Raw genomic sequence first — 23,045 nt, 5'->3', positions numbered from 1 at the left:
TGAATCAGAAGCTGGAATCAAGATTACCAAGAGAAATATCAATAACCTCAGATATGCAGATGACACCACCTTTATAGCAGAAAGTAAAGAGGAACTAAACAGCCTCTTGATGACAGTGAAAGAGGAGAGTGAAAAACCTGGCTTAAAACTCAATGTTCTAAAAACTAAGATCATGGCATCTGGTGCCATCACTTCATGGCAATTAGATGGGGATACAATGGAAACAGTGACAGACTATTTTCTTGGGCTCCAAAATCACTGCAGATGGTGGCGGCAGCCATGAAATTAAAAGCCGCTTGCTCCTTGGAAGAAAAGCTATGACAAACAAATTGAGGGCAGGAGGAGAAGGGGGTGACAGGGGAGGAGATGGTTGGATGGCATCACCAACTCCATGGACATGAGTTTGCACAAACTCTAGAAGCTAGTGCAGAACAAGGAAGCCTGGTGTGCTGCAGTCCCTAGGGTTGCAAAGAGTCTAATAGGCTTAATGACTGAACAACAAGAGCAAAGTCACAGTACACAAAATATATAAAAATCTGCTGCATTCTATATGCCTCTGATGCCACTGTGTTGCCACTGGTGCCTAGGGACAGGACAGGGGGAGAAGAGCATGGACTCGTAAGCCTTACTGTCCTGCATTCAAATCTCCACTAGAACACTTGCATATCTTACGCCTTTGTACAGGCTACTTAATCTTACTGTTCTGCCCTTACTCTTCTGTTATGAGATAGAATACCACCAGCCTCCTGAGGGTACTATTGGAAGGAGTTTGTGAGACACAGTATGTAAAGCAACTAGCCCCATGCCTGGCACATGGCAGATGCTCAGCTAGTGGCAACTATTGTGATCCATGATTTGGTAGCATGTGACAGAACATCCTTGTTGAAGCAAAGAAGGAAACATGTTAATTCATATCACTAGGAAATCCATCTAGTCCAGGATCAGTTATGGCTGGGGACTCACGTGAGCTCTCAGGACTGTGGCCTTCTTTTCCTGCCTTCATCTTTAGGCTGAATTTAAATACATGTAGACAAAGTTGCTAAAACAGCTTCCGGCTCCCATTCTACCACGTCAGTAGCACAGGCAGAAGAGCATCTCTTTCCATATAGTGCCAACCTAAGTCCTGGGGAGGACACTCAATGGCCTGTGTGGGACCATGCATGCCTCAGAGAGACAATCGCTATGAAATTGCAATGACTGGTCTGACCTGAACCATGTGCCCTGTTTGTATGTGGAGGATGTGTCAGTCTCCCTGAAACTGATACACTGAATCCTCTGCTATGTATCCACAGACAGTTAGTCCCTCTCCCAGGCTTGAGATAGCCTTTCAGGCTGAATGGTGGGGCAAAGAAATTTTACATCTCAATTCTGCAATTATACCTTCAATGATCATTCACTCCACGTGGGGCGCTTGTCTGTCTACTGATCCCACTTTCCACACTCTGTGTGTGTGCTCACACACATGTGTCTCATGAGCCCTGGGACACATAGGGAGCCTGCCAGATGCCAAGACTAATGAGACTCTCATATAATCAATTGTTTACATATTTCATAACAACAGTAATCCCTTCCTGATGGCGCCCACTAATCCTTGAAGTCTGGAGGAGACAACCTTTGTAAGAAATGTGGATGAAATTATATGCCATGGGTAATTTTACTTATTGAATATTCTCTTGGTTGTGAGTTTAGAAAAGAGAACACAAATGAATGTTTCGGGAAACCCCTGCAGTGCTAGGCAGTTACTGATGGGAAGAGGACAGTGGTGGGTTTGCATTTACAAATGCCCAAACCCTGCCCAGGGGATCCTGGGTCTAGCTGAGGGTCGGCCCCCTAGGGGAGCTGGGGTGGGTGTAAATCAGACGCATGCCATTGCTCATTCTTCAGGCTGTTTTGTCAGAAGTTTGCATTTAATTTGTGGGTCTTTCTCTTTTCCCAAAGCAGAGTTTAGACCATAGAGGGAACTGAAGGCTCCAGAATACATGGCTGAGTTGTGGCCTCCTCTGGGGCCTGTTTCCCATCTTTAAGTATTTCCATGGGTGATTCTCATTATCTTAAAGACATCACCCATCTGTGCCTCCGAAGGGTTCGGACCCAGCCATTTATTATCACTAATGAAAATAGCTTCTTCGTAGATTTCCCGTGGCCAAAAAACTACCATAGAAAACTATTACAAAGAAGTGGTTAAAAGTCTAGGCCTTGAATTTCCATCTGGCTATGAATCCTTACCTTCCTTTTACACCATATCACACAAGACAATCTATTATGTCTATGGGTCACATCTGTCTTCCTCAGTTAGACTATAAGCTCCAGGAGGGCAGACATCTGTCTGTTTTGTTTAATGGGTATGAAGCACCCAGAACAGTACCAGGCCTTTCTTAGGCACCCAATAAATGTATGCTGGGGATTTTCCTGGTGGCCCAGTGGTTAAGAATCTGCCTTGCAATGCAGGGGATGCAGGTTTGAGCTCTGGTCAGGGATCTAAGATCCCACAAGCTGTGAAGCAAGTAAGCCACAAGCATGCCACAACTAGAGAGTGCTGGCACTGCAAGGAAGGATCCCACGTGACACAAGGAAGATCCTTCGTGCTGCAACTAAGGCCTGACACAACCAAATAAATAAATATTAAAATGCATGTTATTTAGAAATAGAAAAATGCATGTCAAGTGAATGCATCTAGGATTTGCCATGGCTTCTATTGTTACTGCCAGGGTTTCATCTGGGGGTGTGCTGGATCAAATGGTTGATGGGAAGAAGGGCTAAGCACCAGCACGTAAACTTCCTTTTTCCCAAGCTCTCCATACTCCTTCCTCTGACCTGAGAGGGGTTTCATCCTTTTCTGTATAAGCCAGACACCCGTACTTCAGCAAGTCTGCATGCATTCTTCCCTACTCCATGTTTAATGTATGAACTCCGTAAGGTCAGTTCTTTACCTTGGATCTTGATATACTGAAAAAATATTTAAAAGTTAGACTTTGGAATGTTGGGAGAAATTCTGTCCCAACAAAGGCTGCCTCTTGAAAATCAATCAAAAGGACTTTGCCTTTTAGACTACTATCTCCTCTATAGACTTTAGAGCTCCATGTATTTTGAAACTCAGCACCTACCAGGGACTTCTTTGTCTTGAACCATCTCTGCCCTCCCCCTGAACAGGACAAATGAAAAGCTACCAGTGCTGCCCAGAAACCAGTGACCTCTCAGGGCTAGCCTTGCTCCTAGCCTATCCACTTCCACCCTCTGAGAGACGCTTCTTCACTCTGCCTTGTGGCACCGTCCTGTGATTATTGACCTGGGGACTCCCTTGGCCACGCTGGATGCCCTTTACATACGTGTCTTTGCTTGCTATGTGATATGCTGATTTCATGCTCCACGTTTAGGAAGGACCTCTCTAACCTCAGGCGCAGAAACCAACCCCCTCACAGGAACTGCTGGTGTCCTCATGTTTCAGAGCATGATATCTAAAGCCTGGTTCCGACCTGGTATTTTGTTGGCTTTCATTCAACTAAGATTCGCCTGGGAAGGCCAGTTGACTCACCCCATTTGCAACTAATAAATGGCCCTGAAAAGTGCAGTATACATCGAAGGGACAATAGAGTCATTAGAACCGCAAACCACCAATTTCTTTACAATAGTGATGAAAATTTTAAACACTCTGAGACCAATCTAAAGGAAATTTGTCAGAAAGCAAAAGAAAAAAGGTATTTCTCCCCACAGAGAGCTCCCTCATCCAAGTAAAGTTGCTGCTGCCAGTATGGGGCATGAAGCACCTCTGTGGATCTGGGGTGGGGAGGGGGTTCTCCAGGGCCCCTCTGAATGCCTTCCCACCTGCCGGTCCTTCCCTCCTCCCCACCCCACTGTGTGGAGAGCTGGGAGGACAGGTCTGTGGGAACCCAGACCATAGCAGCCACTGGACAAGGAGGGAGTCCCCAGCAGATTGTGGTTTTAAAAGCCTAGGAGAAATGACTCCATTTCCCAGGCTTAAATCCACCTCAAAAGATTCCTCAGTCTCCACAAATGGAGTTGAAATGTGGCAGCCTTCACTGCACAGAGTTCAGAGAAAGGAATAGCTTGCTGGGGGGACTCGGTTGTCTGGTCCCCAGAGGGAAATGGATGCTCAGTCGCGGGACTCTTCTCCGCTTAAAGAATTCAATGGACTCACCTCGCTTTGAGTCCTTGCACCCTTGGCCACCTTCTGATCAGAGCAGGCTTTCTCGCCTTCAGTTTTTCAGCTGTTTGTAACAAAATACTTGACCAAAACTGGCTTCCACAGTAAGGGTATTATTACTATTTTCTCAAAGAAGGAGCAGTCTGAGGAGTTTCAAGTCCAGGGTTGGTTAATTTAGTGTCGCCACACGGACAGCAAAGACCGGATTCCTTTCGTAATTCTGCTCTGCCATTCTTGGGGTGCCGGCTCTGGTCCTCTAGCCCATCTCCTGCTGGTTAAAAGAGGGTGGCAGCAGCTCTAACCCCAACATCCTCACACAAGAAAACGTGAAGACCGCGGCGACCCCGACCGGACTTTGTTTTAAAATAAAAAAAAAGCAAACATTCTCAAGTCTCACCCCACGTTTCTCAAAAAAAACCTTTCCTTCGTATCTGATTGGCTCTCGTTGTTACCATGACCTTTTCGAAACCAATAGGCAAAGAGAATGGAACTAATCAACTTAAACGGATAAGGCTGAGGGTGGTTCCAGCTTTCTTAAGGTGCAGGGTCACACGTGAACCTATTCGAAGTCTATTGACAAGAAAAACCTGGGGCAAGTCTGTGCATGTATGCAACACAATCAGAAATATCTGGGGACTTTCCTGGTGGTCCAGTGGGTAAGACTCATGCTTCCAATGTAAGGAGCACCAGTTCGATCCCTGTTGAGGGAAATAAGATTCCTGCATGGAGTGGCCCCCAAATTAAATAAAATATCTGTCACACTACAAACATTTCCTTCACCAGAAGATGCACGGATAAAGAATTCAATGGTTCCATCCCTTTGGCAGTTTTGTCTTGTTTTTTAAAAAATGATAGTTTTTGCTTGAAAGTGAGAGTGTCAGTTTCTCAGTCCTGTCCAACTCTTTGTGACCCCATGGACTGTAGCCTGCCAGGTTCCTCTGTCCATGGGATTCTCCAGGCAAGAATACTGGAGCGGGTAGCCATTGTCTTCTCCAGGGGATCTTCCTGACCCCTGTCTCCTGCATTGCAGGCAGATTTTTTTACCATCTGAGCCACCAGGGAAATCTTGCTTACTTAAACATGTTTATTGCTCTTCAGAAACAACAAGCTGCTAGGAGGAAGAGGTGATGTATTAAACTTCAGGGTATCGGTGGCTTAACTAATCTGTTTCCGAATCATGCAGATGGAGAGATGTCTGACAATCCCAAAGGGCTATGTGAGTGGACAGGAGAAACAGAAGTGCCCCAGAAACCTTAGTTAGTCAAAGGTTCAGCAAATCCCTATTAAGGGTTCTTGATGGTATAGGCCCTGTGCCAAGCAGGATACCAAATGAAAGTGAAACTTGCTCAGTCCTGTCTGACTCTGTGACCCCATGGACTACATAATCCATGGAGCTCTCCAGGCTAGAATACTGGAGTGGGTAGCCATTTGCTTCTCCAGGGGATCTTCCCAACCCAGCATTTGAACCCAGGTCTCCCATATTGCAGGCAGATTCATTACCAGCTATGGGATACCCTGTGGGATCCCAAGGGCCCCTGGGAATCCATGGTCAGCCTGGTGACTTTGCCTGGGGACGCTGTTGTGACAGGCAGACCCATCCAGTCGGAATCCAAGCCTGTCCAGATGGTCTGGACTTCTGGCTGCCAAGTCGTTGAGTATGGTCAGCCTGCCACCACTGAGGCCAGAGATAGAAGGTAGTCTTAGAGCAGTCCCTTTAGCTGACTGGGCCCTGATTGGAGGCTGGGAGTATAAATATACCTTGTTTCAATTTCCTAGGCCTGTGATTCTTTTCTGTTCTTCTGCTATTAGTTGTGTACAAATCTCTGTTCTCCGACAAAGCACTGGTAGCATTTTTTGGGGATAATCTCCATATAATAAGCCCTAAAGGAAGGCAGGGAACAAACTGGGTATGTGGTTGAAAGGGAGTGGGAAGAGTTCTAAGAAGGAATGAGCGATGTCAGAAAGCACAGGATGGGAGCACGGCATGCAATGAAAAGACTTGTACCGATTTCCCTTGTAAGACAAGGGCAACGTATGAGAAATGAGTTCCCAGACTTCAAGTCCTTTGAGAGGCAATGTGCCAACATCACGAGTCCTTATTTAATAGACATTTTGGGTCTTGTGGGTACATTAGATTCAGCAGACAGGGTAGAATTTTGTTATTGTCACTATAAGGCACAGTCACTCAGTCGTATTCGACTCTTTGTGACCCCATGGACTATACAGTCCATGGAATTCTCCAGGCCAGAACACTGGAGTAGGTAGCTGTTCCCTTCTCCAGGGAATCTTGCCAACCCAGGGATTGAATTCAGGTCTCCTGCATTGCAGGCAGATTCTTTACCAGCTGAGCCACCAGGGAAGCTCATTTGGTTAACAGTAATTTGAAGAAGTGAGAAATATTAAAGGGAAAAATAAAACAAATTCCCAGAAAAAAAAATAACTGCATCTATTATTAATGCCTGCTGGATGAATTATTTTAGTAATTTACTGCTGCCCATATAAATACAAGTATTTACCCATACAATGATAATTAATAGCACTGTCCAGAGAAATTTACTTCTGCAGATATAAACAATGGGAATTTACCAAGGCTTCCAGTCAGTCACAAATCACCATTTCACCATATTCTTTGTTATATATATTTATTTATTTATTTATTTTTAGTTGGGAGATAATTGCTTTACAATATTGTGTTGGCTTCTGCCATACAACAACATGTATCAGCCACAAGTGTACATATGTCCCCTCCCGCTTGAACCTCCCCCCCACCCCCACCTGCCCCTCTAAGTTGTCAAAGGTGCTGCGTTGAGTTCCCTATGTTGTAAGCAACTTCTCATTAGTTATCTGTTTTATGTATGGTAATGTATATGTTTCGATGCTGCTCTCTCAATTCATCCCACCCTCTGCTCCCCAGGCTGTGTCCAAAGACTGTTCTCTATGTCTGCATCTCTATTCCTGCCCTGCAAGAAGGTTCATCAGTGCAATTTTTATAGATGCCATATGTATGCGTTAACGGACAATATCTGTTTTTCTAACTTCACTCTCTGGCTCTTTATATTCATCCACCTCACTAGAACTGACTCAAATTCACTCCTTTTCATTCTGTCATTTCAGTCCTGTCAGACCTTGCAACACGATGGACTGTTGCCAGGCTCCCCTGTCCATAGTATTCTCCAGACAAGAATATTGGAGTGGGCTGCCATGCCCTCCTCCAGTGGGTCTTCTCTATCCCAGGACGGAACCCGCATCTCTTACACATCTGCATTGGCAGGCAGGTTCTTTACCACTAGTGTCACCTGGGAAGCCCTTCTTATGGCTGAGTAATATTTCATGGTACACATGTACCACAGCTTCTTTATCCATTCATCTGTCAGCGGACATCTAGGTTGCTTCCATGTCCTAGATATTGTAAATAGTGCTGCAATGAACATTGGGATGCATGTGTCAGTTTCAATTACAGCTTTCCCAGCCTCTATGCCCCGTAGTGGGATTCCTGTGTCATATGGTAGTTCTACCTCTAGTTTTTTAAGAAATCTCCATACTGTTCTCCATAGAGGCAGTATCAATTTGCATTCCCACCAACAGTGTAAGAGGGTTCCCTTTTCTCCACACTCTGTCCAGCATTTGTTTGTAGATTTTTTGATGATGGCCATTCTGATGGTATGAGGTGATATCTCATTGCAGTTTTGATTTCAGTTCAGTTGCTCAGTCATGTCTGACTCTTTGTGACCCCATGGACTGCAGCACACCAGGCCTCCCTGTCCATCTCCAATTTCCAGAGTTTACTCACACTCATGTCCACTGAGTTGGTAATGCCATTCAACCAGCTCATCCTCTGTCGTTCCCTTTTCCTCCTGCCTTCAATCTTTCCCAGCATTAGGGTCTTTTCCAATGAGTCAGCTCTTCATGTCAGGTGGCCAAAGTATTGGAGTTTTCATAAAGCTCAACATTCAGAAAACAAAGATCATGGCATCTGGTCCCATCACTTCATGGCAAATAGATTGGGAAACAGAGGAAACAGTGTCAGACTTTATCCTTTTGGGCTCCAAAATCACTGCAGATGGTGACTGCAGCCATGAAATTAAAAGACACTTACTCCTTGGAAGGAAAGTCATGACCAACCTAGATAGCATATTCAAAAGCAGAGACATTATTTTGCCAACAAAGGTCCGTCTAGTCAAGGCTGTGGTTTTTCCTGTGGTCATGTATGGATGTGAGAGTTGGACTGTGAAGAAGGTTGAGCACTGAAGAATTGATGCTTTTGAAGTGTGGTGTTGGAGAAGACTCTTGAGAATCCCTTGGACTGCAAGGAGATCCAACCAGTCCACTCTGAAGGAGATCAGCCCTGGGTGTTCTTTGGAAGGAATGATGCTAAAGCTGAAACTCCAGTACTTTGGCCACCTCATGCGAAGAGTTGACTCATTGGAAAAGACTCTGATGCTAGGAGGGATTGGGGGCAGGAGGAGAAGGGGACGACAGAGGATGAGATGGCTGGATGGCATCACGGACTCAATGGACGTGAGTCTGAGTGAACTCCGGGAGTTTGTGCTGGACAGGGAGGCCTGGTGTGCTGCGATTCATGGGGTTGCAGAGAGTCGGACACGACTGAGCGACTGAACTGAACTGAACTGAATAATGAGTGATGTTGAGCATCTTTTCATATGTTTGTTGGCCATCTGTATGTCTTCTTTGGAGCAAGCTCTGTTTAGACTTTCTGCTTGCTTTTTGATTGAGCTGTTTTTCTGGTACTGAGCTGCGTGAGCTTCTGGTATATTTTGGAGATTAATTCTTTGTCAGTTGTTTCATTCACAATTTTTGCCATTCTGAGGGTTGTCTTTTCATCTTGGTTATAGTTTCCTTTGCTGTGCAAAGGCTTTTAACTAGGTCCCACTTGCTTAGGTTTGTTTTTATTTCCATTACTCTATTGAGTGGGACAAAAAGGATATTGCTGTGATTTATGTCAGAGTGTTTTGCCTATGTTTTCCTCTAAAGTCTTTATAGTTTCTCACCTTAATTTAAGTATTTAATCCATTTTCCATCCTAAAAGATGATGCTGTGAAAGTGCTGCACTCAATATGCCAGCAAGTTTGGAAAACGCAGCAGTGGGCACAGGACTGGAAAAGGTCAGTTTTCATTCCAACCCCAAAGGAAGGCAATGCCAAAGAATGCTCAAACTACCGCACAATTGCACTCATCTCACACGCTAGCAAAGTAGTGCTCAAAATTCTCCAAGGCAAGCTTCAACAGTACGTGAACCATGAACTTGCAGTTGTTCAAGTTGGATTTAGAAAAGGCAGAGAAAACAGAGATTAAATTGCCAACATCCGTTGGATCATCGAAAAAGCAAGAGAGTGCCCGAAAAAACATCTACTTCTGCTTTATTGACTATGCCAAACTGTGAAAAATTCTTCAAGAGATGGGAATACCAGACCACCTGACCCGCCTCTTAAGAAATCTATATGCAGGTCAGGAAGCAACAGTTAGAACTGGACATGGAACAACAGACTGGTTCCAAATTGGGAAAGGATTACATCAAGGTTGTATATTGTCACCCTGCTTATTTAACTTCTGTGCAGAGTACATCATGAGAAATGCTGGGCTGGATGAAGCACAAGCTGGAATCAAGATTGCTGGGAGAAATATCAATAACCTCAGATATGCAGGTGACACCACCCTTATGGCAGAAAGGGAAGAGGAACTAAAAAGCCTCTTGATGGAAATGAAAGAGGAGAATGAAAAAGTTGGTTTAAAGCTCAGCATTCAAAAAACTAAGATCATGGCATCCAGTCCCATCACTTCATGGCAAATAGATGGAGAAACAATGGAAACAGTGAGAGACTTTATTTTATTGGCCTCCAAAATCACTGCAGATGGTGACTGCAGTCATAAAATTAAAAGACGCTTGCTCCTTGGAAGAAAAGCTATGACCAACCTAGACAGCATATTAAAAAGCAAAGACATTACTTTGCCAACAAAGGTCTGTCTAGTCAAAGCTATGGTTTTCCCAGTAGTCATGTATGGATGTGAGAGTTGGACTATAAAGAAGGCTGAGCACCAAAGAATTGATGCTTTTCAACTGTGGTGTTGGAGAAGACTCTTGAGAGTCCCTTGGACTGCAAGGAGATCCAACCAGTCCATCCTAAAAGAAATCAGTCCTGAATATTCATCAGAAGGACCGATGCTGAAGCTGAAACTCGAATACTTAGGCCACTTGATGCAAGGAACTGACTCATTTGAAAAGACCCTGATGCTGGGAAAGACTGCAGGTGGGAGGAGAAGGGGACAACAGAGGGTAAGATGGTTGGATGGTATCACCAATTCAATGGCCGTGAGTTTGAGTAAACTCCAGGAGTTGGTGCTGCAGTCCTTGGTCTCACAGAGTTGGACACAACTAAGCGACTGAACTGAACTGAGTTTATTTTTGTTCATGGTGTTAGGAAGTGTTCTAATTTCATTCTTTTACATGTAGCTGTCCAGTTTTCCCAGCACCACTTACTGAAGAAGCTGTCTTTTCTGCATTGTATATTCTTGCCTTCTTTGTCAAAGATGAGTTACCCATAGGTACATGGGTTTATCTCTAGATTTTCTCTTATTCCATTGGTATTTTTGCCAGTACCACACTACATTGATTATTGTAGCTTTATATTTTATAATATATTTAATAAAGTTTTATAATATAGCCTTTTAACTGTGGTGTTGAAGACTCTTGAGAGTCCCTTGGACTGCAAGGAGATCCAACCAGTCCATCCTGAAGGAAATCAGTCCTGAATGTTCATTGGAAGGACTGATGTTGAAGCTGAAACTCCAATACTTTGGCCACCTGATGCAAAAAAGTGACTCATTTGAAAATACCCGGATACTGGGAAAGATTGAAGGCAGGAGAATGGGATGACAGAGGATGAGATGATTGGATGGCATAACAAACTCAATGGACATGAGTTTGAGTAAATTCCAGGAGTTCATGGACAAGGAGGCCTGGCATGCTGCAGTACATGGGGTCACAAAGAGTTGGACATGACTGAGCGAGGAACTGAACTAAACTGATAATATAGTCTGAAGGCTGATTCTTCCAGCTCCATTTTTCTTTCTCAAGATTGCTTTAGCTCTTCAGGGTCTTTTGTGTTTCCATACACATTGTGAAATCTTTTACTCTAGTTCTATGAAAAATGCCACTTGTAATTTGATAGGGATTGCATTGAATCTGTAGATTGCTTGGGCAATTTAGTAATTATCATAATATTGATTCCTCCAATCCAAGAACGTGATATATCTCTCCATCTGTTTGTGTCATCTTTAATTTCTTTCATGAGCTTCTTTTAGTTAGTTTTCTGTATATAGGTCTTTTGTTTCCTTGGGTAGGTTTATTTCTAGGTATTTTATTCTTTTTGTTGTAGTGATGAATGGGACTGTTTCTTCATTTCTCTTTCTGATTTTTTTATTTCTATTGTATAGGAAGGCAAGGGGTTTCTGTGTATTAATTTTATATCCTACAACTTTACTGAATTCATTGATTAGCTCTAGTAGTTTGCTGGTGACATATTTAGGATTTTCTATGTATAGTATCGGGAGAAGGCAATGGCACCCCACTCCAGTACTCTTGCCTAGAGAATCCCAGGGACGGGGGAGCCTGGTGGGCTGCCGTCTATGGGGTCGCACAGAGTCGGACACGACTGAAGCGACTTAGCAGCAGCAGCAGCAGTATGTATAGTATCATGTCATTTGCAAACAGTGAGAGTTTCACTTCTTTTCCAATCTGGATTCCTTTTATTTCTTTTTTTTTTCTCTGATTGCTGTAGCTAAGACTTCAAAACTATACTGAATAATAGTGGTGAAAGTGGACACCCTTGTCTTGCTCCTGACCTTAAAGGGAATACTTTCAGTTTTTCATCATTGAGAGTAATGTTTGCGGTGGGTTTGTCATACATAGCTTTCATTATTTTGAGGTAGTTTCCTTCTACGCCCATTTTCTGGAGAGGTTTTTTTTTTTTTTAATTACAAATGTGTATTGAATTTTGTCAAAAGCTTTTTTGCATCTATTGAGATTATCATATTGTTTTTATTTTTTCCTTTGTTTATATGGTGTATCACATTGATTGGTTGGCATATATTGAAGAATTCTTGCATCTCTAGAGTAAGTATGGTATATTATCCCTTTAATGTGGTGCTGAATTTTGTTTGCTAGTATCTTGTTCAGGATTTTTGCATCTCTGTTCATCAGTGATATTGGCCTGTAGTTTTCTTTTTTTGTGTGATATCTTTGTCTGGTTTTATAATCAGGGTGATGGTGGGCCTCAGAGAATGAATTTGGGAGTGTTCCTTCCTGCCCAATTTTTTGGAAGAGTTTGAGGATAGGTGTTAGTTCTTCTCTAGACATTTGATAGAATTTGCCTGTGAAGTCATCTGGCCCCGGGCTTTTGTTTGTAAGGAAATTTTTTATCATAGTTTTGATTTTGGTGCTTCTGAATGGTCAGTTCATGCTTTTATTTTTTCCTGATTCAGTTTTGGAAGGTTTCACTTTTTTAAGGACTTGTCCATTTCTTCTAGGTTGTCCATTTTATTGGTATATTGTTGCTTGTAGTAGTCTCTTATGATCCTTTGTATTTCTGTGTTGTTTGTTGTAACTTCTTCTTGTTTCTGATTTACTGATTTGAGCCTTCTCCCTGTTTTTCTTGATGCATCTGGCAAATGGTTTGTCAATTTTGTTTATCGTCCCAAAGAATCAGCTTTTAGTTTTAGTGATCTTTGCTATTGCTTCTTTCATTTCTTTTTCACTTATTTCTGCTTTGACTTTTTACAATTTCTTTCCTTCTACTAATTTGGGTGATATTTTGTCTGTTTGTTGTTTTTTCTAGTTGCTTTAAGTGTAAGGTTTGGGTTTATTTGATGTTTTGATATTTTTTGCTTGTTTTCTGAGGTAGGCTTGTATTGCTATACCCTTCCCATTTAGAACTGCTTTTGCTGCACCCCATAGGTTTTGACTTGTGTTTTTGCTGTCCGGAGAAGGCAACGGCAACCCACTCCAGTGTTTTTGCCTGGAGAACCCCAGGGACGGGGGAGCCTGGTGGGCTGCCGTCTATGGGGTCACACAGAGTCAGACACAACTGAAGCACCTTAGCAGCAATAGGAGCAGTTTTTGCTGTAATTTGTTTCTAGGTATTTTTTTGATTTCCCTTTTGATTTCTTTGTGACTTCTTGGTTATTTAGAAGCTTGTTGTTTAGCCTCCAAGTGTTTGTATTCTTTACAGTTTTTTTTTTCCCTATAATTGATATCTAGTCTCAGGGTTGTGGTCAGAAAAGTAGGTTGATATGATTTCATCCATATTCTTTCTGATAAAGAAAATAAACCAAAGATTCTATCACAAACATTCTTGTGGAAACTACAATTGTCTTTTTCAACAGGCTAAAGAGCTTATGCATTGGTGATGAAGTTATTATATACTGAATGAAAATATGCTTGAATATGTCAATGAAATGAGACCTCAACCAAGAGAAGGTTCAAAGACTAAAGAGAAGCACTTCTACTCCAGGAAAATTTCAGAGTTAACTTTAAAAATTATAGAGAATGAAGACTTGGAATGAAACACCTAACAACAATTTCATTCAAGGTGATGGAGACAAGACTGTAAATTCTTTGATATAGTCCAACTTTCCAGGGTCTACAATCTGAAACAAATTCTGATCACAGTAGATCATAGTAGACTCTCATGATGCCAATGATGGTATTTATGCCTCTGAATTTCCCAAGCATCTAAAAATGATCAAAGTTTGTCAGGATCCCTATATGCAGTATGATTTATGTGAATGTGATGCAAGATGTGAATATGTTGTGATGATATGATTTTAAAATATAAAAAATAGGAAAAAATAGGCTGTTGACTATGATTAGAAATGGGAGGCTGGGATGGAAGATGTGTGATGTGAAAAATGGTGTGCCTCTGTGAGGGCAGGAATGAATTTGGCCTTGCTCACTGCTGTATTCTTAGCATCTAGAGCTGTGCCTGGCACATTGTTGTTGTTCAGTTGCTAAGTTGTGGCCATCTCTTTGCGACCCCATGGATTGCAGTGCACCATGCTTCCCTGTCCTTCACTATCTCCCTGCGTTTGTTTAGATTCATGTCCATTGAGTTGGTGATGCTATCTAACCATCTCATCCTCTGCTGCCCTCTTCTTTTGCCTTCAATCTTTATCAGCATCAGGGTCTTTTCCAATGAGTTGGTTCTTTGCATCAAGTGACCAAAGACTAATGGAGCTTCAGCATGAGTCCTTCCAATGAATATTCAGGATTGATTTCCTTTAGGATTGACTGGTTTGATCTCTTTGCTGTTCAAGGGACTCTCAAGAGTCTTCTCTACCACAACAATTTGTTTTTTTTTTTTTTTAAACAGGCAGCAATGTATTTATTGGAAATGAACTAGACATTACATTAACCAAATGAAGATGTAACAATGCATGAAGCATAATTGGTGCAACATTTAAAAGATCACAAAGTAAAAAGAAAATTCATTTTCAAAAGAAATATTGCATCCAAGGCAAGCCCTGAACACCATAATACAACTGATAACATTGACTGTGAAGATCCAGAATAAAATTTAAACCAAACAACTGAAAGAAAAAGTTTCTTTTCCCAACTTGAAGGTTCCCTGGCTACCACCTGTGTAACATACACACCAGGTAATTTTCATCACCAGACAGTAACCAATGATATTTATCATATTCCTCATAAGAAAATACCTCTCCTACAAATAGAGAAATCTGAGGGAAATCCAAGCAACAAAACAGTTGGTGGCCCCAACTGATTAGGTCAGCATTTTCTAGAATCTAGAAATTACATTAACTTTACTAGTAAGACTTCATTTTCTTCTGAGAAACTGCCTGGATGAGAGGGCGTGCTGATTGTAACATTACATTTACTACACTACACTACATTCCACTGAGTAGCTGGTCGGTTGCGGGGTGAGAGAGGATGTTCAGATCCTTATCCATTCATCAAACGTTTCTGAAACTTTTAGAGCTTTACTTTTCTACTCTGTAATACATTGTAGCTTGTATATAACAAACTCCCTTTGAAGAAAATTATCCCAGATAATCCATCACTGATAATACAAGTACTGCAAAAAGCAGTGATGAAAAATATTGTTTGGAAAGGCAAAATTGCTGCATCCACTTTCCGAGGCACTGTCATAGAATCATCTCTGAAATGGAGAAATTCCATGTGTAAGTTAAAAATCCCTTTCCTTCCATTCACCCAGCATGCATGAATGTCTTCTTATAATCTCTCTGTAGACTGAGAAAGTCAGGAGTCCAAATGCAGAACTGTAGGTTTTAGAAAGGCTTTCTCCTTCCCTTCCCATGGATTTCAAGTTTGTTTTAAACACTCCACAGTTCTCATAAACGCTCATGTGGAAGGGGAGGATGATTACAACCTTATCAGACCTGTCAATTGACAAAAAAAAAAGTATCTCAACACAGTATCTCATCTTTAGAAAACCAATCATAATTGCATTTCCTTACCCTCCATTTAAGGTAGAGAGAACTAAGACAAGAGTTCCCACATTTTAGTGGGAAATGGCAAATCCTTGTCACTAACTATGGCACCAAGTAGTTCATTCAGGACAAATTTCAATAAAAAGGTAGAAAGTTAATCTTGACAATTTACGTATGCTCAGTCGCTCAGCCATGTCCGACTCTTTGTGACCCCATGGACTGTAGTCGGCCAGGCTCCTCAGGCCATGAGATTTTCCAGGCAAGAATACTGGAGTGGGTTGCCATTTCCTACTCCAGGTCTACCACAACAATTTGAAAGCATCAGTTCTTCAGTGCTCAGCCTTCTTTACGGTCCAACTGTCACATCCATATATGAGTACTGGATAAATCATAGTTTTGACTACATGCGTCTTTGTTGGCAAAGTGATGTCTCTGCTTTTTAATACACTGTCTAGGTTTGTCAAAGTTTTCCTTCCAAGGAGCAAGCATCTTTTAATTTCATGGCTGCAGTCTCTGTCCACAGTGATTTTGGAACCCAAGAAAATAAAGTCTGTCTCTGTTTTCACTTTTCCCCTTCTATTTGCCATGAAGTGATAGGATCACATACCATGATCTTAGTTGTGGTGCTAGATAAGCATCTACTGAGGAACAAAAGAATGAGTGGTACGTGAGAGCTGCCTGGCTGCCTCAGCCATCCCTACATCCTCTCTGCTTGAGACGATGTGCTCTGTAGCATGTTTCCCTCCAATCCTCTTTTGACTCAGGTCTGGTAGTCACCTCCCCTTTCCCATGTCTCGCCCTCCTATTTACTTTCTTGTCTAGCCGATTTATGGGGTTGCTCAGCAAATGTTTTGACTCCAGTGGGGAACACAAGCCCTTGGTGCCATCATTGTCACCTGGCCCAGACTCCCCAAAACAAGCCTGGTGTTGAAGGAAATGTCAACGGGGATATTTTGGTCCACCCCTCTAGCAGATTTCACAGGGCTTAAAAAATACTTAACACGTCTGGAGATTGAATCTGAGCCTCTTCATTGCCTTTCCAGAGAAATCTCTCCTGGCCCCCCTCAGAGCCATTTCCACCTGCAGTGACTCTAGAACTCTCTAAGACAGCAGCTCTCTACTTCCTAAAACAAAACAAAATGCAAGTGGGAAATTAAGATGATGTTTAAAATGGAGTTGCTTTGTCCTGGAGCTTGAGGACAAGTACGCCAGACCGTAACACGAAAAGGTGTGGTCAAGGTTTGTGGTGTCTCATGAGTGTAGTGTGCCTTGCAGTGTGATGTGCTTCGCAGGTAGGAAGGAAAAAAGCTAACATGTATTAGTCGCCAGCACTTAAAAATCAGGAGATATAATGTCAAAATCTACATTCCCATCTTCTCTTGAAAAATTGGAAGGTCTGGCAACATGGTGCGTGCATTTTCACAGAGCGATGCAGCTGGAGCCAAGTCACCCCTGGGGCAGAAACACTGTTGGTGTGAAGGCTCTGAGCTCTTCTCCTCAGTCCTCACAGTGCCCTGATGTCCCCTCCCTGTTTAGATCTTCAAGGCCGCTATGATCTCTTGGGGTAGTAAGCCTTCCTGACTCTTTCACCTCTCTTCCTGGCACCTGGAGGGAGATCAGGCTCTCTGAATTCAGTGACTAAGACCTCTTCTAGCTCCCTGACTCTTTGGCCCTTTGAACAGGTCACAGCTGAGAACTTGCATGGTTTGTTCCCACAATCAGTGATTTCAAACTTTAAAGCGCCCACACATGCTCTGAAGATCTTACTAAGATACAGATTCTGATCCCACATGTCTGGGGTGGGGCCTGAGATGCTGTGTTTCCAACCAGCTTCCAGTGTGCAAATGCCACACTTTTGTAGCAAGGTCCCAACTTGCCTCCAAATTCCTTTCCATTAGATTAGTGGGGATTAGAATCAGCGGAGGTGAGTTTTAAACCTATACCAGTGCCCAGACTGCATACAAAAAACCCTCGTTTCATTGGTCTTGGGTGGGCCCTGGCTTTGTGTTTTGTTTGTTTTCTTTTTAATGTTCCACATTATTCTAATGTGCCTCCAGGGTTGAACTACTGTACTAAATAGCATTAGTATTTTTTTTCTCTTTTTTTTATATTCCACATATAAATGATATCATTTTCTGTCTGATTTACTTAGTATGATCATCTCTAGGTTCATCCATGTTGTTGCAAATAGCACTATTTCATTCTTTTTATGACTGAACAAAGCACTGCATGCGTGTGTGCTAAGTCACTTCAGTCGTGTCCGACTCTTTGTGACCCTACAGACTGTAGCCAGCCAGGCTCCTCTGTCCATGCGATTCTCCAGGCAAGAATATTGGAGTGGGTTGCTGTGCCCTCCTCCAGGGGATCTTCCTGACCCAGAGATCGTACCCATGTCTCTTACATCTCCTGCATTGGCAGGCAGGTTCTTTACCACTAGTGCCACCTGGGAAGTCCAAATAATGTACTAAATAGCATTAATTCTCAACATCAAAAGTCTATTTCTAGGCTGCAGCTCAGCTCTAACAAGGATGTCAAATCTGTCTGACTTTAAAAGGATAGATAGCAGTGGTCACTGGGAAGATTATAGAGTATGCAGAGGGGGCCCCTTTGTACCTCAGTTGTGCCCAGCTTTCACACTGTTCAAAGCTTCTTCAAACTGCCAGTCCTCAGATTTCTCTCCATTTTCTACATGACCTAATCTGCTGAGTCCCCAGAAGCCAAACCTGATTACATCGCCATGCCCGGACCCACCTGTCCAGGTTTCACAGCTCTAGAGTGATCACTTTCTAACTCCTTCCATGTACCTTTCTCCCTGTCCCCCATGCCCGCTTCCAGGGCCTCCTCAGGTCAGACACACCTTGTCAAGTTTATTCCCTTCTATGCATACTTGTGCTTCTAGGGTGCTGCTTGTCCCAACCAGGTGTGGCCTTAGGGAGACAGGACGAACCTGCTCCCAGCTGGATCTGGTTGTCCCCATGCCTCTGCTTTGGCATCGGCCCACTTCCTTTAGTGCACTGAGCCTCCCGGGCTCTTGGAGCTGCTGCTTCTTTCCTAGATGGGGAAAGAAGAGCGCAAGATGACTTGGCTCAGTTGGTAAGTTTGCTCCCATTCACTGAAAGTTTATATTCAAAATCTTCCATCTCTCAGCCAGAATGCTAGAATTCATAAGCCTATATGTTAAGAAAAGGTTAAATGAATGAATAAATTTTAAAAAGTAAATAAGTATATACAGTCAAAAGGGTGACAATTTCAGTGCATAGCCTTCCAGAAAGTCCAATACATGTTTATTGAGCATCACTACAAGCTAGGACTGGACACAAAGTGGTGAGTAAGCTGGTGTAGCCTTTCATCTCTCCCAGGGTGCCTCCTTTAGTTAACCAGAGCCTTTGCACTGAAAATCAGCATTGGGTGGAGTGAAGCTGACCAGTAGGATTCAACTCAAAGGTCACTGTCAATCAAGAGAGAGTACGAGGATGACATTTCTGTTACTGCCTCTGGGCTTCTTGGTCCAGAGTGATGCTATATGGGTAGGTGGTGGAGGCAGAGGGTAGTGGTGGTGCAGTTACTGTTATCCCAATGTATTTGAAACATCATCAGAGTAGGAATTGTAAGATCTGTACACTAAACCTGGCTTCATTAATTCCTAGGCATCTGTACTTGGGCAATCACTTTTTGTGTTTTGGAAGGACTTCTCAATATAGACTTACTTCCTCATTTTAGTAGAGCACATTCTTTTACAGAGGCTTGCTGTGAAAGGACATGGACAGATGACTTTTTTGAGTTGCAGGATCTTTGAAACTAGCATTCATCTACTTTCAGTCCAAGAATAAATGAGTAGGGCTTCCCTGGTGACTCAGTGGTAAAGAATCTGCTTGTCAATGCCAGAGACATAGGTTTGATCACTGGTCCAGGAAAATCCCATATGCCCCAACTACAGAGGCTGTGCTCTAAAGTCTGGGAGCTGCAACTACTGAAGCCCATGTCCCTTAGAACCTGTGTTCCACAAGAGAAGCCACTGCGAGGAGAAGCCTGCCCCCTGCAACTGGAGAGAAACCCCCTTTTGCTGCATCTAGAGAAAGCCTGTGCAAGCATTAAAGACCCAGAACAGTCAAAAATAATAATGAAAACAATTTTTTTAAGAATAAATACATAAATATGATAAATTTGATATAAAAGACTGGCATGGAGATTAAAAAAGGTGATGCCAAGAATTAAATCTAAATACTCATAAATATCTAACTGGATATGTGTCAACAATAATTCTTAGCAATTCTTAAGTTGCTATAGAGGTGAGACAGGTGTGGGGGCCTTCTATTGCTGTGTTTCATTTAAAACAAAACACAGATATTACAACAGGGAGGCATGGAAACTCAGAGGAAGCAAAAATTGGGCAGAGAATCATAGGGTGAAATTATTCCTCCTTCACGTTATAAAGAATGCTTCCTTTTTGCTCAGTTTCCAATGTTACTTCTGGCACATCCTGATACCATTCTTACTCCCATTCTGGTATAGAACCTGGTTTTTGCTCTCTGGTAGGTCTTAGGATAACTTCTTTAGCCCTACTGTTCTGAAATTTCACTGTGATTGCCCTGCTGTGGATTTGTTTGTTTACTACATGAGCCCCTTAATCTGGAGACTTGTATCTTTCATTTCTGGGAACATTTCTTACTTTAGGTCTTTGGATATTTTATCCCTGTACTTTCTGTATTAAAATTTTTTTTTCTGGAACTCCTATTAGTTATAAATCAAATTCCCAGAAGTTGTTAGCTTTTTCTATTTTCTGCCTCTTTTTTTGAGTCTACTTTCTGGCAGTTTTCATTAATTTTATTCACTCCTTCTATTGAATTTTTTATTTCATCTACCTTTTTTAATTTCCAGGAGCTTTCCCTATTTTTATAACACCCTATTATACTCAGAATATTTTCTTTTATCTTTCTGTGAAAATTAATCACAGCACTTGAGAGTTTATACAATAGTTTTCTTTTCCTCCCTGATTTTTGTTCCGTCCGAGTTCCCTCTTTGTCATTGTTCATCTCTCTCATGGTAATTATCTGTGTTTGATCTTGAGGATTTGGGAATTATTAACAATCATTGTTGACATTAATATACAAGTACACATTTATAATTATTTAGGTTCAACCCTTTGACCTTTAAAGTCTTCCTGTCAGTGTTCTATCCTGGAATTTATTTCTTTGTTCTTGGGATCTTCATTTGAAGTTATCATTTAGTCAGCCAGAGTCCATCTGCAAATAAATTTCTCAAGCTGCAATACATAGGAAGTATATTTTTGGAATCTATCTACGTATAGAAATGCATTTCTGTTGTTTTCACAGATGAAAAGCAATTTGAGTATAATATTCCTGGCTTATAAATTTTCACTTCAAAATCTTGTAAACACAGAACCATTGGTTTTTTGGCATTTTCAGTTGCAGAAGCAAGTTGAAAGCTTGTCTGGTTTTGTTTATTTGTGGGTTTATTTTTCTGGCTAGCTGCATGCACATCTAGCCATTTATCTTTATAATTCAGGGTTTTGCTAGAATATTTTTTAGAATACTTTTTGGCTGAACTAAGAAGCCTTTTCCATCTGCAAATTCAGGACTTGTTTCTTCTCTGAAAGATTTTCTTTTTCATCATGATGTGGCTTATGACTTCTATACTAGCTCCTGTAGTTCCTTTTTCAGGAAATATGTGGTTCTTAGGTTGGTTCTCTGTCCTCCAAATAATAACACCTTCTTGTTCACATCTCTTGGCTCATTTAAAAGTATTTTTCTTTTCTTTTTTCTCCATTTTCTGGAGGAGTCGCTGATTTAAATTCTACCCTGTCAGGTCCGCTATTTACAGCGCTGATGTAGATTTTAATTGTGCTATTGCAAGAATCGCTTCTTTGCAGGGCTTTTTTTTTTTTTTTTTTAAACCACTCCCAACTCCCTTTTCTTCTCAACATTTTTATTTTACATTGTGTGTGATATGGTGTTTGTACCCAGGGAGCCCTTCACTTCAGAATGGTCTCATCTATGGTTTTCTGATATTATTTCTATAGGCCAATTGTTATTGAGGATGTTAACAATTGTCTAAAAATTTTTTCTTCTTGCAAGTCATTTCTATTATTATGTAGTCCCTCTAAATCATTAGTTCTCAAAGCATCAGAATCATCTAGGGAAATTGTGGAGTTGGCTTCTGGCTGCATCCTGAGATTCAGCAGGCTATGCTGGTCCATGCTGTGCCCAGCCTCAAGAAGGTCCTTAGGCCTTTGGCCAGAGAGACAGATGTGGACAGCATACAGCACAATTCCTGGTCACTCACAGGCATTTGTCATGTTGGTTTTCCCAGAAAGAGGTGTAAAGTTTTTCCCCTGCTTCCAAGGTCTTACTCTCCGACACGCTGAAATAATTAAATGCATTAAAAATTCTGGTCCCCTGCAAGGCTGCCACCTGAGCATTTCTGTTTCTGCCCAACTACAGTCTCTTTGTGGGGGACCTAAGTCAACCACACGCAGCATTGCTCTGGCAGCAGTCCCCAGCAGGCCCTACCTGAATGAACACAGGTCACAGTAAGGAGCCCACATCTGTGGAAGGAATGCGGGTTTCCTGCTCAGCAAGGTGCACGCACCTTGTGTCTCTGAGAGAAGAGGACCGGGCAGGCGGAGGACAATGCATGGGATCTTCCTCTTTGCCCTCAGGTGTGGAGCTGCTCTGTGTTACAAGGGGAAATGCAGTTAGCTCATGGATATGCTGCTGAATTATTTTTCCTTCCAACCTGGATCCGTAAGCTATATTAAAAAACCCTCTCAGCTTCCAGCAGCAGGGTTTGTTTGCTTGTTAAAGAAGAATCTTATTTTGTGCATTTTCGTTCTGACTTGAGCCTTCACAGATATGCTGGTTAAGTTGGAAACTTGAGGGGCAGTTGCTACTGTCTCGAGAGCATTTCCAGCAGGAACCAAACATTTTGTCGTGAACCATCTGAAATGGAACATAGGATGCTTTGGAAAAGGGGAGAAACGGAAGGTGAGGAATGGAACACATTTTACCAACGGCTCTCACAGTTGTGCTCTAGGATCTACACATCTGCCCAGTCCTTTTGCTCGTCTTTTCCTTTCTCTTGGTATGTTACAGGGCTGCTGCTGCTGCTAAGTCACTTCAGTCGTGTCCGACTCTGTGAGACCCCATAGCCGGCAGCCCACCAGGCTCCTCCGTCCCCGGGATTCTCCAGGCAAGAACACTGGAGTGGGTTGCCATTTCCTTCTCCAGTGCATGAAAGTGAAAAGTGAAAGTGAAGTCACTCAGTCGTGTCCGACTCTTCGTGACCCCATGGACTGCAGCCCACCAGGCTCCTCTGTCCATGGGATTTTCCAGGCAAGAGTACTGGAGTGGGGAGCCATTGCCTTCTCCAACGTTACAGG

The sequence above is a fragment of the Ovis canadensis genome, chromosome 16 (genome assembly GCF_042477335.2).
Source record: "Ovis canadensis isolate MfBH-ARS-UI-01 breed Bighorn chromosome 16, ARS-UI_OviCan_v2, whole genome shotgun sequence".
Classification (NCBI taxonomy): Eukaryota; Metazoa; Chordata; class Mammalia; order Artiodactyla; family Bovidae; genus Ovis; species Ovis canadensis.
Note: the sequence above shows the minus strand (reverse complement) of the source record.